Consider the following 17,492-nt stretch of genomic DNA (forward strand, 5'->3'; position numbering starts at 1 on the left):
GTGCAAGTAGCCAAGGCTCATGCGTTTGGTGCAGGTCTTACACAACCAACTTCCACCTCTCATTCTCTCATAAATTAGCTCTCATTCTCATGCATATGCAGTACAGTATTGTGGTTTCCCTCCTGATCTGTCATCTACCAACGAGATGTGGCTGGTGGGTGAAGGAGAGGCCATGGAAAAAGAGGGATACAGGGGTGTCATTTCAAGGAGCACAGGCTGGAAGCACGCTTTCTCTCTGGGTCACTCCAGCATGTGTCTTAATGCACCTGCTGCGGCTGAGCTTGCCAGAGCAGCACCTCCCATTCAGGGGTGGTATGTGCAGGGGATAAGAAATATTGCCAGAAATACTGGTAGTGCAATAAAGAGGCTTTCTAATGCAAGGTTTCCAACTTCATCCAAGTCATACCATAAGCTTGGCAAAAAGGGTTTTGGAGAACCAGCTGGTGGTGGCTTGGCACCCTGTGGGAGCTGAGTTCCTGGTTAGTGGAGGAGCTGGCCAATCGATGAAGTAATTATGGTTACCATTGGCTTTAAAGTTCATCTTTTGTGGTTACTTCAGGGTAGATGTTTAGGTCTGAATGAGACTGGAGGCTGAACTGTCTTCTCCTTTTTGATGATGACTGTGGGTGGGGAATGCTTTGTGGCAGTTTAGATGGAAGGCTGTGTTGAACATGAACCTCCACATGGCATTTTTTGATAGTTAAGCAGTTGACTTTCATCCTCCAGAACCTGCTATTGTGGCATGTCTCATGAGAGCCAAGAGATGTGACACCAAATATGGATGAATGTGTATTATCCTTCTTGCTTGGTACATCTTGTTGCTTATATTACATGAGGGAAGCAGCAGTTCTGGAGAGGGCAGCATTACAAATGATGTGGTAGGTCTTTGTACAAATATGGCAGAAAGCACAAATTTGAAAGACACACAGTACACTGTTTTCCTCTTGCCTCCTTCTTCTAGGAGAGAAGATGAGAGGTGCTGAGGAACCATTATATCCCACCAGTAAAATAAATTAACAAGTCTTCTGTTACTCTGCCTCCTATGTGTACACCTGTAGTGGCTGCAAATGTTCACAGTGAAACGTTACTGTGCTGTGGAAGAAAAATAACTTGCTTTGCTTTAAATAAGCACAATTTGAATGTAGTGCAGCTACCCTACCTGAATGTTGCATTATAAGGATGGACTAAGCTTCACAGACACCTCACACCATCCAAATTACGACAGCAGTGCCTGCAGATCCGTTGCTGAAGCTTTTTTTTCAGATAATAATCTCTACAGTTGAAAATAGGGAGCTGTTTTGGAAATGCTTGATTTGACCTAAAACTTGAAAAACCAAGTCTCATTATGATGGCAAAAGCTAGCTGCAGTATGGATATTTTTATAAAGACAATGAGACATGTCAGAGTTACAACAGCATTTGATTCTTTATCTCACATACTTCCATGCTGGGATGAGATGATGGTATGGGGACAGAGGATGGGAGAAGACCACTTTGCTAGACTTTGACCCTACAAGGGTATAAATACTTTAGATTTAAATGCTACTTTATAAAATATTTGGATGCAAAATCATTTTAGGAAATTCCCTTTCTATCTTAGCACCAGTTCTTCACACTAGAACTGCCATTTTTTCATTTCTGTGAAATAATCTAGGGTGGTGGGGTTTTCTTTGTTTTTGAGAAAAGAAAAAAAAGGTGGTCTTGAGCATAATCACAAAAACATTATCACAGTAGAGAGGCTGTAATTTTTGACAGAGAAGGAGTGGGAAAAGGTGTTTCTTGAGAGGGTGCTAGAGACCTCTTCTTGAGAAAGGTCTTACACAGAAGAATTCATAGCAAGGACCTGTACTTCCTAAATCCCAAATTCAGTTTTCAAAACTGGCAGGAAAATAGGAGCCTGTGACCCACTGACTTTCAATAAAGGAGAGTTTGTTGTTGTTGTTGTTGTTTTGAAGACGTGTTTGTTTGTTTATTGTTGTTGTTTTGTTGTTGTTGCCATTGTTGTTTTTGTTGTTTTTTTTTTTAACTTTATCCAGATAGAAAACAGTGCAAGAAATCCCCACAATAGATTTTCAAATATATCTGAAGACTGTTTTCAGGTGAGATATTATGGCTTAAGTCCTAGAAAGAGAGAAGCAATCCAGGGCACTTGCTGTTTACAGTTGCCAGATCTGAGCTCTGTATACGGTCAGTGGAGAGTGGGAGTAGCCGTGCTTATCCTAGCTGTCTGGAGAAGGTTGTCAGAACATGATCTTCTGTAACTACATGTGTCTGAAATCAGTTAAAAATAAAGAAATTAGATGTTTTTGGAAAGCTTCGTGAGATCTACCAAATCATGCCAGAGTAAATTCTTCAATCACTAACATATTTTAGAAAAGTTGCTACTAGTGGCTTCCCAAGGAGCAGATGGGAAATGAGCAGAAAAGGCGGGAGAACAACACATGAATGGGGAGGTAGGTGATAGCTATGTGGTGAATAAACGGAAAAAGAAAAAGCTTCCTTGGAACCTTATTCTGATGGCATGGCTGTTTTCTTGTAGATATCTGTTGTAGGGTCAGGTCTTCCTGACCAAATACAGTGAGAGTCTTAATTTGAGGGACAATCTAAGAGAGTTATCTAGTATAGAAGAAACATCATACGTGTCTGTTGGACAGTAGATAAAAAGCCATCTATTTAATATAAATTTAAAGTGAACATCCCAGAATATGTCTGGGTCTTTTCTATTAGGTTTGTGACATTAGTAAATAATATCTTCCCTTGAATGATAATCTTGATTATCTTGTGCATATTCTTTGTTTCTGAAAATAGATAGCACATACTGCACTTGTGAATCTTTTCTTGTTACACCCATTTATGACAGCAGGGTGCAAAAGAACAGCAAAATCATTCTAGTGAGTATTAATTGAAAATTTATACAACTGTGTTTGTGTATGCAAAATATCTTCATTGTATGGCGAAAGATAAAATGAGGAAGGCTTGGCATTCCTATGGATTTTAAGTATTTATTGCAACATACAGAAAGCAAGCCTTGAATTTATGAAGATGAATATAAGCTCCAGAAACCTGAATCTTAGAATTAGTTTGGTTTAGACAGGAAGAAGAAATGTGAATATTGTCCAGAAACATCACTATTGCTCTTGAAGGTATGAGTGTCTCCATCGCAATCAGACTTTAGTCACATCCACTGTAGAAACAGCTGTTTCCCTTCACATGTTCAGCCAAGCCACATTTATGTTTTGATGTAAGTTCTGTTCATATAGATGGGATCATAATACTTATCTGAAGAGAGTCTAGGAGAACCTTCTTGGCTAGGCTAGGGACTCTGGCCTTATGCATGCCTCCACAAAGCAATTGTCTTGCATGTGTAGCTAGACCAGACCTACTGTGTAGACAGTGTAGGAAGTACAGACTTGATTACCACTCAAGCTGTGATGCCTTTATAGATTGAGTTTATTCCTTAAAATATTGCTGTGGCTGAGAGAGACGTTCTGCTGGGGTGTATGGACAGTTTACACACCTTATCGTGCCTGAGAACAAGGTCAATCAATGTTCAGAAACCATACAGGGCTTTGTTGTGTACTATGTATGTCATGAACAGAATGGGGGAGTTTGGGGTCTAAATTGCTAACAGTGTTCTTACTGTGAAGTTGGCTTTAAAATTTATTTACAAATCTGGTCCATTTTATTTGTGGTCTTGCTCCTGAGTCTAATGTAATCATTTAATTCCTGAAACTGAGCGTTCAGAGACAAACATCAAATATTGTGAAACTTGCTGAAACCATGAGATCTGGCAACGCCACCTTTAAACTGGCACTACAGTTTTATGTTAATACACCTACTATGTTTTTATACACTGTTATCTAGAAAACCTACCATCAAAAAGGCGTACACTGGTATTTTCCCTGTTTTATACTTTATTTTACATTTGACTTTAGAGAGAGTATTATGTAATAATGTTAAAGACCAGAGTCTGAAATCCTGGCTCTTGCTGAAGAATACCTTTCTCCATCAGTAATTCCAGAAGAGTCAGGCTTTACATGGAGAAAGCCACTAAAATCAGTGTGAGGGAACGAGAATTAATTGTCTACCAGGTTAATGTACTCCAGAACTTGAAGACCAGCTTGTGTTGCCAACACTGAATGGTTTAATTTTTCAGTTTCTTGGCAGAGCTTTGGTTATTTCCTGTATGCCCAGAGCATGACTTCGAGGCCTAAAGGATTTGAGTAGATGATCAATAGCGTCAATGTCAATGATGCGTGAGAGGATCCAAAATTGCTAAGGAAATAAAGGCTGCTTGTGCAGACTTTTTCCAGTGCTAACTTCTGTGGTTCCAGGATAATTTTATTCAAGTATCACAGTATGAGAAAAAAAATCTGCCCTGGTAATTGAAACTTTACATCAGGCGATCATTCATTTTAATATGTCAAATGCACACATTACAAGAAACTGTTGAAAAACCCAGACTGGAAAACCCCAGGCCAAACCATATACCTCAAGATTGAAACCGATTTAAATTCCAAGAATAAGTAGCTGACAAAGATAATTTTCATAGATTAACATTTTTCACCTGGGTTTTATATATCTGGAAGAAATATACACTGCATTGGTTATGCATTGATCAAACTTTTATTGTGCCAGCTGTACTTCATAGACCTGAAAAAGTGATTCAAGCAAAACAAAAGAGAACATAAAAGCACAACTGTAATGGTTTTAAATCCCAAAGAGGCAATTACAAGTTTGATTCCAGTGATGCAGCTGGACTACATTGGAAAACTAAACACTTTACACATATTAAGTAGATACGAAGGCTAGGACTAGGACTGTAAATAATAAATCCATCCTGCAGTTTTATTTGTAAAGTACAGCCCTTTTAATAAGTTAGGAAAATATAGCAGTAAAATTCACACTAATTCTTGTGTAAAATGTAGTTTAACAGAGCTGAAGTGTTAAAACAGTTGTGGGTTTTTTTGTTTGTTTGTTGTTGTTTTTTAATTAAGTTGCACAATAACTAATCATTTAAATAAAACAATTGGAAAGTGGACTAAAAGAATGTTACAACAAGAATGAATTATAATTCTTTAGCCTCTATATTAGGGTATATGCAGTGTTTTATATTCTGAATGTTTCTTGGCCTGTTTTTGTAACGAAAAGACCAGTAATTGTAGTACATAATATTTGTATTTTCCCTGGGGGCTAAGGGGAAAAGTGAAGAGCAGGATAGCACAGCATCTAACAAGCCACCCAAACAATGGCACGAAGATGGCCTGAGGTTTAAAAGCCTTGTGATACAGATGGCAACCAGCTAGGGAGACCAGGAGGGGAAGGAGGCAAACATCCGCCCCTATACACTCTGTTCCCAAAAGCAGCATTTGCACTCAGGGTATGTGCATGGGGTCTTTGCCCTCAAGTTAACTATGCCGGCATAATGCGATGTGCTGAGTATAAGCGAGTTCTGCAGGCTCCTTTGGTAGGCACCCAAGAGACATTTCTGGAGGGCAACTCATCCCACAAGGAGCTGCTTCAGGCTGAGGTGAATCAGCACTCTCCACTGAGTGCTGACAGATCCTAAATGGGTGGTTTCAAATAGACATCTCCATTTTAGATGGTTGAAGTATGGTGAAATTAGTCCTTCCCTCAATATATTTTTGATCCATCTTTTCTCTGCTTCTTCTCATGCTCTGGGCACACAGCTGAAGACAGAGCAAGCTGAGGAAATTCCTGGGCTGTTTGGAAAAGTTTTGTTTGTCTCTGGAGTAAAGTCTTCCTTGTAGCTCTCTCTGGATGGAGCAGGGTGTGAGGGTAATATCTGTTTGTAAAGGCTAAGGTCAAACACCAGAGTTTGGGCAAAAAATCTAATACATCTCTTCTCCAACATTTTGGCTCTCAGAATTAGAGAAAAAAAATAATAAAATAAAATAAAATAAAATAAAGCACAAAATGAAAGACAACAGGAGGGTAAAACTTAGCAGACTGCAAGGAAGAGAAAAAGGACACTCAATGAGTATGTCTGAACCTTTTTTATTTTAACTATTTGTTTCCTCTTTTGGAAAATTCAGGTTCATTGAAACAACAGTAAAACCTGCTTGTAAGAAAGGATCAGCTTTGCTTGTTCTGAATGAATCTGAAACATTTCGTGCAGGGGGTGGGTGTCTTCTTGAAATGTTCCCTTTTATAATTTTCAAGAACAGTTTACTCTTTTATAATTCAAGCCAATGTTTTCATTACAGTATTTTAGTTAATTTATAATTTAAAGAGTTAATAAGAATAAGAATAAGAAAAAAAAAAGAAAAATACATACATGAACTATTTTAACGATTTAATCTTAGTGACTTCTATTCATTTGTCTTTTTGAACAGCATTATTTTTCAGGTTTTGGGCTCTTTGCCAAAATTCAGAAATTTCTCATGTGACAGGAAAAACATTTGCTGCGTAGCTTAGTGGTTATAATCTAGAAAGATCTTTGGCTCAAAAAATAGTAAATGTCGCACTGTCAAATTTTATGTGAACTGTGAACTGTGGGTTGATGCTGCTTTCCTTGGGAGCCTGGTGGGTTTGCTTTGTCTCTTCACCAGACACAGGTCTGGGAGAATAATGTTAAATATCCCCTAACGTTTTAAGAGACTAATCCTGAGACGTATGATTCAGACTGATATTTGCCACTACTTGGTCTTAATATTTGAGGACATCCAGAGAACATTGTCATATGCCCAGGTGGTAGAGGTGTGTGAACTGGCAGACATGGGGAGAGTTTGTTTCTGCTTTCTAAATGCATTAGTAGTGTGGCTGAAAGTGTTTCTGAATGTATTTAAAGTCTGTGATTAACACCTCTACTGACAGCAAGGGAGAAATGAGACAAGAAGCTGTAGTCAAGGTCCGCAAAAATAAATGAAATCATGGGCTGTTACGAACATAGCTAGTGCCACCTATAGGTTTAAGACATGTAACTGGTGGAGCTGTCTGCTTTGTTCGTGAGGGGCACTGGAATACCATTTGGGCTTTGACTATAGGGATGGTTGCTTGTAATATTTGCAAGATTTGTATTTCTTTACTTTTTCCAGACTTTTCTGGTATGGAGATGCTGTTAATATAGCTAGTGATTTGAATCTGTGGAAGTGAACAGGGGGATATAGGTGATGAAAAGGGGAATATTATGCAAAATGGTTTCTTTTAGAAAACAGCAACAACAACAAAAACAGTCTATTATTTCATATTTTTACACTGTAGCTAAAAGAGGCTAGGAAGTGTCCTGAGATGAGGGACATGCACTTGTGTTTAATTAGAGTCCTTTGCAGCAGAACCAGACTAGGCCTTTGAGAAGAAGCTGAACTAGAGCTGACTAAGCAAGAAAAACAAAGCCATCCTTGAAAACAGACTAGGTGCACAGTGAGTTTTTAACGAAAGTTTCAAGGGATTCTCTAGCTTTGTAGTCCTATTGCAATTGTTATTACTATTTTAAAAAGAACTTTCAGACCATATAAAATACTGGTAGAATATTGTGTTTTGCAGTTAGGTAGGAATAGTTTGAGGAACACTATAGACTTGACATCTAGCCCTTGGTACCATTCCTACTTCCAAATTTTTTCAGTTTCTATAGATTTTAAAATACTTTTTTTTTTTTTCCCCTCTGAAATATCTAGGGTATCTAGTGGGATAACATGAAACTCAGAACATAATAAGAGATGGTAGAGATGTTCCTTGCTCCCACTTCATGAGACCCTATAAAGTTTTGAGGCCAAACATATTGGCAGTTGCAAAACCAGGTCCTGGTTCCCAAGTCAGGAGAAATACTGAAATTGTTGAACTCTCAGTGTACCCACAAGTTACATATGGAGTTAGACAAGCTCAGTGCCACCACAAATGAGAAAAAAAGTGATGCCAGGTGGAAAATAAAATTGATTTTATGTGCTGGGGTACACACTCAATAAAGAAAACATATATAAAGCTATTATTTTCACATCCTTTTTCAATTCTATTTATTACAATAATAATTGCTTTAAAATGTGTGGAAAAGTGAGTCTGAAGCTGACTTTGTCCTGTGCTGCTTTTTTTTAGCATCTTCCAGCAGTTTAAAAAAAAATGTTTTGTAATGTTTCTCTTTTTATACAGCTCAGGTATATTGTCATTGTTCTTCCTTGTTTCCTTCTGTCCCTGTTTGAGGAATGTGACATTACTTCACATGGGATTTTTGTGTTGCCTTTCCTTACTTCTTAGTGCTTTTCCTTAGTATGTGCCATGACACTATTTTTTGGTTAGTGTTATGGTCTGATGTTCTGTTTCCATTTATTGATAAGTACCAGGATTTGTACTATGCCTCATATTGCTAGGACTAAAGATAAAAAGATTCTGTTTTTCTAAATCTCCGGGTATCCTTCCTGTCCAATGCTTTGTGTGTTGTTGCTCTTTATTACCAATGTGAAGTGAGTTATTGCCTTTGGGCTAAGCCAGAGAAAAAACAGTGTGGCAGGCTTTATTGTGAGCCTCCAGCTTTTTCTCTGATCATTGTCTCTTCACTCTTTTCTTCAGTCAATGAATCTCTGAACATTATTTTCCATGTTTTTCTATGTCTCTTAAAAACAAGTTGAACCACAGTTTTGTTGGTGATGATAAATAGATTTCTTCTGGCTTGCCAAATAAGAAAGAGGGATTCTCATATCTGTATTAAGCACAAGTGATAGCTTTAGTAGAGTTGCTGTTAATCACTGTCTGGATTTAAATGTTTGGGCAAAGATTAGCTGCCAGTACAAAGTAAATAGCTTGACTGTTTAATCAAGATCTATCATTCTTCCTGGTCAGATGCTGCCTTTTTTTGTTTTAAAGCCCAATATAACGGAGACACGAAGCATGCTGAGAGGTCCTATTACACTATTAATAAATGGGTAATATTAAGATAAATCCAATTTGTACCTTGGTGCACACTCAGGAGTGGGAAGAAAAAAAAAAGGGGGTGGGGCGGGGGAGAGAGGGAGAGAGAGAGAGAGAGAGAGAGAGAGAGAGAGAGCGCTTCATCTACAGATAGATAGGTAGGTGTGTAATTTACAGTCCTTTTGAAAATAATATCTGTAAAGTTGGGGTCACGACTTTCAAAAGTACAGACATTTAGTCACTAGAGGGAGACATGATCGCGTATAACCCAGAGCACGTCTTCCACCACGCAGAGATCAGTGATGAAAATTCCCCTTGCAGGGAGGCAGATGTCAACCAACTTGGAGTGCTGTTACCCCAGTGAAAGGCTGCTGCTGCGTTAAGCATTTCGGGGCTGCAGGATTACAAGGGGTGAAAGAAGCCTTCATAGACCTGCTCCATCCTCCAGGATACTATAAGCCATACCTTTCCATAAAACACATCTGGGTTGGGCTCCAGTGAGAAGATCAGCTTTAACTGCAGTGAGCAGAAGAGGCTTTGACCACATCTTTAGCTAGTGCTGGCTGTGCCACGCTGCTTGTCTTTCCCAAAAAAAAGACACCATTTCTAAGCCCAGAGCTATGTGGCTAGTGGAGAAGATCAGAAGGTCACCACAGAAGGCCCTGCCTCTCCTCAAGACCGCTTCTACTGTCAGAAGTAGGCTGGAGTACATTACTGGCTCTTGCCACACGCTGCCCAGTAACCATCTAATCTCCCACTGCTGCCTTTGGGCCAAGCAAAGACACTGCTTGGGAAAAGTCGGTGAGGGAAGGAGGTGCAGGGAAGGCTCCTGAACCATTTGTTGGCATGGGCAGAAGACCAGTTTTTGTCTCTGTACAAGACCTGTAGGCGACAATCTGTGCAACTGTTTGGCTGGAGAGAGTGGTATGCAAGGCTGGATTGACAGGTCTCACCCCAGTGATTTACAAGCTTAGGTGAAAACATTTGATGCAAATTCTGTGCCCACTGGAAAGTGCTTTGATCAAAGCACCAAGCCCAGTGCAAAGTCTGCACAAGTGTTATTATTCATCCAAAAAAAAAAAAAAAACAAAAAGAGCAAGCCAAAGGCCCTGTCCACACTGGGATCAGGATTGGGCTAGCAACAAGCGTGTTGCCGCTGATAAACCACAGGGAAACATCTCTACATCTGGAGCTTCTGTTCAGTGTTAATCCATACTGGGATGCTGTTTAATAATGTATTTAACTAGAGTACTGCAAATGTGTGGTAAATGACATTTTTTACCATTACATTAATAATAGGTGTTATTTATCATTTATTGCCCAGAAACATTTTAGGGACCTTTGTTAATATTTCCTAGAAATAAATGTTTATGGAATCATTAACTCTGGTTTTATTGGCCATATTTCTAACAAAGCTTCTGAGTCATGCCTTCAAGTCTGCTAGGATTTGCGATCCTATTTTCTGTCTGCTTTGTACATTTTGTCTGTTTGTGTAATTTGAAAAGAGACTCATAGAGTGTAAGATGGAGGCAAGTATTCTTTATTTTAATTAAAATGCTAACATAAGAAATTATCTTATTGAATGATTGTGTTGTAACACAGCCACTTGCTCTGCCATACAGTAGTTAAGTGTGATTTGATGCTTCCTCTAGAATGCTTCCTATTCTCCAGGGTTTATACTGTAGCCAAAAAAAATCCCTTTAAACTGAAACTTGGCACACAAATTCTCAGCTAAAATTCAGCGCTGCTTGAAACTTAAAATACAAAACTTTGTTTTCCCATGTTCAAGTTGCTTTGGGACACCACACCTGTAGTTCCATGTATCGCTTCTTTGTGGAGTGATTGAAGAGCTCAATGTCTGTTTAATATTAAAAATGAAATGCTTCTGACATTAATTTATAAAGGGAATTCATTACTGCCAACTGAGGGAAAATCCTATATCACAGGACAAATGAATTCTGGATGGACAAACATATGTCAGTGCACATGAAAAAAAAAATCCTGTTTTTATTTTTTTACTTTTTTTTTTTTTTTTGGCAGGGCCATCTGTTGCCCTGTCTAAATGGAAGTCTCTTACATTTGTGGAGGGACTTCCGCAAAAAGGGAAAAAGCCTCTGTGGCTGACCCATGTCAGAGAAAAAGGTGTTAGCTAGCTGAACATTTGGTCTGATCCAAGCAAGAGCCCTCATCTCTTCTCAACAGCACAGTGAATATGGGGATTGATGCAGCACCAACAGTGTGGATCTAGACTTTGCTGTAGACTTTAACCAATATTTCATCTATGATTATTTATGTTTTAATGGGTTCTTGAAGCAAGACAAAGATGTTGTTGAGCATACTGCCTGTTTCCATGCCATTGACAATGGAATCTGATTGGTCATTTAGATTTGGGTAGATCATTTGATCTTTTGATGAATACATAATATTTGGGAGAAGAGAGTGAAAGTTACTGTAACCTGGGGACACCAAGAAATTGAGTCTAGCATGCCTTCCACACCTAGAACCAACAAATATCTGTGCAACAAGGTTATGAAGTTGACTAATAGATATGTACCTAACCTTTTTTTTTTTTTTTCCAGTAATTTGTGTACCTGATTAATTTCAAGACATTTTTGCAACATGCTTTTCCAAGGTCTTTACCACATACTTCATAGTTTCCAGATGACTGGGGAGTGTTTTCTAACAAAATTTATCTCCTTATTTTATTTATATTCACCTTTTGAATTTTCTTTGCATGTGAAAAATGAAAAAGGCACTGTTTATTAGACAAATATATCTATGTCTACAAGATGCCTTTGCAAAATGTTCCGTTTGATACAATCAAGGAAAAAAAAATAGGCCTACTATAGGAGAAAAGGAGCATTCAAAGGTTTGGGGTGGTAGAAGTACCAACTTACATTTGAGAACAGGAAAATAAACTCACAGGTAGAAGAATTTGCAGTCATTTAAGACAGTCAGAAGTCAGAAGGAACATTAGAAGAAAACAATAGGACCTAACACAATGGCAGAGGAAAGTGAGTGTTGATAAATGCAATTCCATGCAGACCTGAACTTGAAATAGCCCATCTATTTCTGAGGTTTCAAGTTAGCTTTAATACACAAAGACACTTATACCACTGAACACAAGTCAGTCAGACCTAGTCAGTTTGTAAGAGTAGCTCAAAAGTAGGCAAAATGTTAGCACCTTTGAAAGTTGGACTATAAAACTATGTCAATCAGTTGCAGTTACAGAACAGTTGCAAACCTGGTAATGTCACCGTATGGCTCAGTGGTGTGTTGTCACTTTGCAACATTGGATCAGAGATGTCCCAATACAAAAGATGCAGAACTAATTTTCTCCCTTCAGACAGCTCTTGTATTCCTAATACATTTGTCAGAGTCCAATGCTTGTATGTTAGTACAACCTAGGAAATCTGCTTCTGGCTGCAGAGACTCGTAAACTGGTGGGGATCTTCCTAGTCTACCATCCCATGCCTGTGGGTATACAAAATTGTGTAGTCCAGAGGAAAGCTTGAATTACGGTTTTTACTTTACCATGAGGAAGCGATTCACTTTGTCTATTTTGAGACAGCAAACCTCCAGTGATTGTAAAGAGGTCCATTTCCATGTTTTGTCACTGATCCTACAAGAAGCAAAGTGTTTTCCTCTCTCTCCACCAAAGCAACTACTTATATGCTTGGTTTTGAGTATATCATGTCAGAGGACAATGGGGTACACTAGCAAGCAAGGGAGTTCACTGTGTTTACGTGGAAGAAGAATGGCTGCTGAAAAATAAAGCCTGACTCTGCTCTTGGAGATTGTAGAAATAACTGGCCTGAAATAAATGGAGTAACATTTATGCAAAAGTGGCTTAAAAGGAAAGAAAACCTGGTTTGAAGCCTTTACTGGGTTAGTCTTTTCATGTTTTTGAGAGCAGAATCAGTGAACAAGGTGAGTTAATAGTACACAAGTAAAATTGAAGCCTACAGCAATTAAATTAAAAGCTAAAAAGATTTGGAATGGTAAAACTGAATACATTTTAATTGAACATAATTCTATTGAAGACTATTAAATTAACACAGTGGAATAGAAGCATAAAAAAAACCATGATAATGAGTTCCTGAATGAAAATTTTAAATGGATAAACCGAAAAATTACAGGTACCCCGGTGTATGACATGCAGAGTGCTCATGATAGGAGAACATGAATTATTTATATCTTCTTTAAATGTAGAATGTAAATTTGTTTTGAATTAATTTCTATTGGGAAATCACTACACAGTAAACATAACTGTCTCTTAGGGTGATGTTTTTTCTTTCTAATTATTATTATTATTATTATTATTATTTTATCATATTGTTATTTGGAGAGGGGAAGAAAAATAGCATATTTTGTGGTAATAAGACATTTAACTAATGGCTATATTGAAAAAGAATGCAGTTCTTTACTTTGGGGTGAAATATACTGTAAGCTAGACAGCTTATCATGTCATGTAACTTAGGATTCATGTGCTCCACTTTGATGTTGCTATGCTGGGACAAAGAGGTTGGTGTCTCTCCTTGTTTCTCCTACAGCAACATAATAAATTGGTAGACTGGCAAGGGACATAAAAGGGTCTGGCTTCTGTCCTATTACAGTTGTGGTCTGTGGGATGCAGAGGCAGGTGTCAAAACTTATGCTGAAGCAGTTATGACCATAGAAATAGTGTAATGATGGAGGGAGGGATAGCTTTTGTGAGTAGCCCTCACTATCTGTAGTGACATATAGAATCCTGATTTCTTAATTCTGTGAAGTTAAAGGAATGAGCCACTTTTGTTATTACCTTTGTTCTCTTTGCTTTTACCCATACAAGTGTGTGCAACAGTAGGGTAAATGTATCACTTTAGGGAAATTAGGACAAATGGGTTTGTTGCAACATATATATGCTTGTAGCTTGTCTATTTGCGTTCTTTTATCCAAGTGATTATTGCTTCTCTTCTATAATACTGCTTTAAAATATTTCCAGTGGAACAATATGCGTTTAAGTCTAGACTGAAGTCACTGGAGAACTAGGTCTTCCGGCTGTGTTTTGTACTCCTAATTTTAGAGAAGTTGAGGGAGAAATCTCCTGTTGGTTTCAGTGGGGCTTAGACTTTCAGGACTGCTGAAGTATCTTTGTCTAAAACTGAGTTATAAGGACTGTGGGTTTCACTGAATGGCTTGGCCTTTGCAAACCTTACTGCTCATTTCTAATGACACTTTATTGGTCCATCTCTCCCACCCCAGGGAATGAAATTATCTTGTGAATAACAATACATAGCAATTATTAATTTTGAGTGGCAAGTGATAGATTAAAAATATTAAATTATTTTGCTAAATATACTGCACTATTTTTTCGTTACTTGTACGTTTGACTTGCAACCCATCTGGATCTGCAACTCCTCACTAGCTGCAAACTATGTTCTGCCCATTCTCAATCCTCTGACAATGGGAAGACGATGAGCTAAAAATGTAAAGATTTTTGTTCTTATTATTTTGGAACAACTGCTCTCCCGTTTTCTGCTGTTTTCTTTTCATGGACCATTAGCAGCTTCCAAAGGCAATATCCTTTCACTGTCACACTATGCCATGGGGTGCCATTTCAACAACTTCAGACGAGGGCATTAAGTACAATTCTGGATGAGAGTCAGAGCATAACCAAATAAAAATAATAAAGGAAAGCTTGTAAGAGCAATTTGGAATGCTGTCCTGTGCTGAATTCATTTGCAGCTTAGCAGAGAGCTACCAATCACTGGTGATAAGAGCAATACTCCGCAGCACCTTATTTAATTGTAAAGTATTTCATACCCTAAGAAACATCACTGTTCATTTGCTTTTCCTTTTTCAGTGATCATCTTAGCTGAATGCTGAGTGGTGAATCAGTGGGAGGGGAAGAAAATTCATGTTTCTAATTCAAGGAGAATAAAAATGGACTTCTTGTTGTTCCTCTCCCTTTCCCCTTGCAATTAATCTGGAGTTATGCATTTCTTAGGATAGTTTAAAAAACAAACAAACAAAAAAAAAAAAACAGCAAAACTGGAGGGAGGAAAAAAGCCTTCATAATCCTTCAGTAAATCTCTTAATGCATAAAAGCCAAATTCTGGTATACATTGCATACAGGTACAAGCCAAACCATCCTCCTGGCCAGCAGCAGGACTGCAGGGCAGAAGCAATTTCCTTTAGCTTGCCTCCCAAGGAGATGGAAGGACTTATTCTACAGGTCCTCAAACCACCCCATGCTTTCTGGAGGACTCAGGCTAACTATGCTCATTGAAATAGCCCCTAATTTGGCACTGACTGATCTAACACTGCTTTTTGCGTTCAGTGCTTGAACGAATAACTCATTCTTCATAGCAGGGAAAATCCATAAGGTGTACAACGAACGGGCTATTCAGAGCAGGAATCCAGGCAGTCCCTGGCTCTGGTGCTGCATTCCCTCTCTGTGCCTCTTTGGTGGTGATAGATATGCCACTTAGCAGGCACTGGTTGGAAGTGTGGTGCGGAGATCCGTGTAGAGCGTGTCAGCTGGAGAGCAGCTCAGTCAAGAGACTTAAGCATGGGGCTGGGAGGTAGCTGGGATGGTTGCTGTCTTGGCTATGCAGGTAGATCACTTTCAGCTAGGTGCTTAACATCTGTGTATTCTGCTTTCTCCTGCTGTAAAAGGCTAATCTCTCTACTCACGTATGTCAGTTTTCTCTAGAGCCAGCCTGTATAATATCTCAACACCAACATGGAAGGTGTTGTGAGACTGCGAATGCTTCTAAAGTGCTATAAAACTGCATTGGGATAGGTGTTTCATGTTACTAATACCTCACTACCAGAGTGCTTACATTTGATTTGATCCTTATGTAAAAAACAGTTTTATACTGCTCCCTCTTCCCTGAGCAGTGTTTGAAGTTCGTGTCATTTTCTCCTGAATAGAGAAACTATTTCAGCTTGACATGGTAGTCTAGACAAGGGTGTCCTTTGCTGGAATAGACTGTAAGGAAAAGGCTAGGGTAGTCATTCTCTTGTCTCAGCTCCATCAAATTAGTAAGGATTACTAAATTGGTAATTTGATTACTGAATCTGATTACTGTGATCTGTACTGATCTGATGTGCTTTTTTTAAAAAAATCTCTATATTTCCAATCTCCTTCAACATCTGCAGCACCCATTGGCACAGAGATCCATAGCCCAACTGCATCTTATATGATGGGGAAATTCTTTAAATTAATTTTGAACTGTCCATTGCTAGTTTTATTTTACATGCCTTGCTTCTTATGTCAGAATGCATGGCAGATGATCATTCCCCCTTTCACAGCAGCACTCATGGCTTTATATATTTATTTATATACCCATGCCATTCTCCCATGCCAAGGTGGAAGAGTCCTACTCGATTTGGAAATTCCTCTTTGAAAAAAATGTCATACAAAAGCTGTGTCCTACATTAGAGCATTCTTGCCACCGTTCCCTTTCAGTTCCCTGCTTTGGCAGGGGGTTGGACCCGATGATCTCTTGAGGTCCCTTCCAACCCCTCCAATTCTGTGATTCTGTAATTCTTAGTTACTCTGCAGTCTTTTAAAGGAGTGGGGATGGGCTGAAAATAAACATGTAGAAGACCAGCACATTCTGGATTTACAAAATGCTATACTTGGACCTTTTGCGTGTTTTCTGTGACAGCTCTGTCATCCACGTGCTTGCAATGCAATTATTTCAGGTGTGGAAATAGCATTGTTACTGTGACGGGAGGATATGTGAATCAATGATATCTTGGTGCTGTGTGATAGAACAAACACTTATCACCACTGTAGCAGTGAGCATAAGAGGAAGGAGCCGTCCAGACAAGCACAGCTTCCTCTCCATTCTGCCTTGTTTGCCTCTTTGCCTGCTTTATGATGCCCCACATTTTATTCGTCACCTTTGATTGTTTTCTTCTTATTGTATGTTCGCTAGAAAAGCAAAAAGCCTCTCTAAAACTGCTGGACTGAAAATGAAATATAGCATGGCTGCAGGCTATGTTTTTCTTTGCTGGGAAGCACTACCATGATAATTGTTTCTACAAAAAGAAACTACTACTCTGGCAGAAAAAAAAAAAAAGACAAAAAAAATCAAAAACCCAAACACCCTCTGTTTGCTTGAACCTACCATAAACTATTGCTAGTAATTATAGAAGTCGACTGCACAACAGCTTAATTTGACTTAATTGGCAATTTTTTAAAGCTGCAACACAGTAAAAATAGAAAACAAACTCAGTACACAGGTTCTGGAGATGTTAAATTTTACTTTAGGAAAAAGCTGTAAACCTTCATGCAACGCGTTGGTTTGAAATTTACTTCAGTTAGTAACATATTTTTCTTTTTTTTTTTCTTCTGTTGTGATATGAAAGTGTATAAATATGCAGAAGTGTCTGAAAGAAGACTAATTTTTGCCTCTTGCTCTCGGTGCTAGGTTCCAGTCTGATAGAAATGTTTCACAGTGAAAGATGATGGAGACGGAGATCATCTGCCAGCCTTATTGCTCTATTAATAGCCACAGGGTTGGGGTATTCTCTCTCTCTTTCTCTCTCTATATGTTTATTTATTTATTTATTTCAAATAACTAGTAATTCTAAATGTCTTTTTTTTTTTCCCCTCTCCAAAGTGGTCTTAAGAAA

The 17,492-nt window shown here is 38.5% G+C and overlaps 1 long non-coding RNA gene across 1 annotated transcript in view; it reads left to right on the top strand.

Moving 5' to 3' along the window:
- LOC106045507 (uncharacterized) overlaps positions 1–9,342 on the top strand; it is a 50,781-nt gene extending 41,439 nt beyond the window's left edge. The window contains exon 3 of the long non-coding RNA XR_010828966.1: positions 9,183–9,342. This is a non-coding gene — a long non-coding RNA (uncharacterized lncRNA). The remainder of the gene's footprint in view (positions 1–9,182) is intronic.
- The last annotated feature ends 8,150 nt before the right edge of the window (positions 9,343–17,492 follow it).

The sequence above is a fragment of the Anser cygnoides genome, chromosome 2, assembly GCF_040182565.1.
Source record: "Anser cygnoides isolate HZ-2024a breed goose chromosome 2, Taihu_goose_T2T_genome, whole genome shotgun sequence".
Taxonomy (NCBI): Eukaryota; Metazoa; Chordata; class Aves; order Anseriformes; family Anatidae; genus Anser; species Anser cygnoides.